Source organism: Candoia aspera, chromosome 14 (genome assembly GCF_035149785.1).
Source record: "Candoia aspera isolate rCanAsp1 chromosome 14, rCanAsp1.hap2, whole genome shotgun sequence".
NCBI lineage: Eukaryota > Metazoa > Chordata > Lepidosauria > Squamata > Boidae > Candoia > Candoia aspera.
In genome coordinates, this window is record NC_086166.1 from 7,383,130 (window position 1) to 7,385,017 (window position 1,888).

Here is a 1,888-nt window from a genome sequence, read left to right on the forward strand (position 1 = left end):
CAGTGAAATTGGTTAGCCGTGAGAGCAGCCCCCAGGTAGCTACCAAAGGCTCTGTTTTAAATTGATGGCAAGCAGTTTTAATAGAGCCGTGTTTTCCAAACATTTTGGTCTTTGCGTTCTTAAAAATGATTCAGGACCCCAAAGATCTTTGGTTTATATGGGTTATATTGATTGATATTTCCTGTATTAGAAATTAAAACTGGGAAATTTTAAAATATTTATTTACTTGACTTCGCAGACCCCCTGAAAGGGTCCTGGGGACTCTCAGGGGTCCCCAGACCACACTTTGAGAACTGCTGTCCTAGAACACCTTTGCTTTGAGGCATTTGTTTGGTTGAACAGGAGCCCATAACAACGGCCAATTTATTTATTGTGTCTATCCACGGCCAGTTCAGAAGACGACAACTGATGGTTTACACCATAAAATATACAAACCTAATAAAAACATTAAAACTTCCAAAAACTCAGAACTGCCACAAAGCAATAGGGGCGATGGGGCCCGTTCACTCCCCAAAGATTTCAGATGACCTTCCCCACATTATTTTACAAACTCCGGTTAATATGCATCTCGCACCAAAGCAAACAGTGAACCAGCTATTCCAATCTAGCTGAGCTTCTGTTGACAGAGGTGTTGATTCCATTGTGGGGAGAGGGGAGATCCCTGATGATGGCATTTGTTCAAAAGGATCTTTAGTTTGGACTTGCGTTGGTAGCCGTAGTTTGCTTGATTATGTTTAACCACAATTGGCTGGATTTGCCCAGTATTTTAAATCATAAGCAATGGATTACAAAGCAGCAGGGCGAGATTCACACACACATACGTTAATTGGAATCTACAGGTAGTCCTTGCTTAACAACCACAGTTGGGATCAGAATTTGGTTGCTAAGCGAAGTGGTCATTAAGAGAATCTGACCCAATTTTACGACCTTTTTTTGTGGGAGGCATTAAGAGAACCACGTGGCCATTAAGTGAATCGTGTGGCTCCCCATTGATTTTGCTTGCCAGAAGCCAGCTGGGAAGGTTGAAAATGGCGATCCCGTGACCACGGGACCCTGCGGTGGTCATAAATGCGAACCAGTTGCCAAGCTCCCAAATCGTGATCACGTGACCGCGGGGACGCTGTGATGGTCATAAGTGTGAGGACCAGTTGTTAGTTGGTTTTTCCAGTGCCATCGTAAAGTCTGAACCATCACTAAACAAATGGTTGTTAAGCGAGGACTACCTGTAAGCTAGCCTCATTATGGCTGAGTAGGTTCACACTTCGCACTATCTACATTTAAACTGAAATGCAACGTAGCGACGGGCTTATCCATTTAAATCAAAGGACTCCTATGAATTAAGCTCCTAGGCTGTCTTGCATGTATCGTTCTGCCTTGAGAGGCTCAGAAAAGAATTTAGGCACCGATGCGTCTAAAGCGTGACCTTGTTCTACCGATCAGTAAACCTGTTCCAACAAAGCTGTACGTGTAAGTAGTGGGGCTTACTGTCAGCCCCACTAAGTAGACTAGAAAACCATCTCCACAGAACCAGAACCACACTTTATTCAGATAGGCTATCATAACAGAAAGGTGGAAGTCTGATTGTGCTGCCCCCCCTCCTTTTATACTCCTGTGAATCAGGGAGGTGTTTGCCTGGGCCACTTTCTAATACTATCTTGTTTACCAGGGCTTAAGGAATGCTTCAGCCCCCTTTGCCTAGCTAGCAGTTCTTGCGTGTTTCTGTCAAGGTCACCACCCTTATGCCCTACACCAGCAAGCAGATGATCTGGGACTCTGGAACCCATCATTCTGAAGAACACAACTTCATAACTAAATGAGGTTGCTGGCCAAAGCATCTTGCCTTTGATGAATTACACGCAGGCTTGGAGCTGTTTGGCTGGTCCTCATG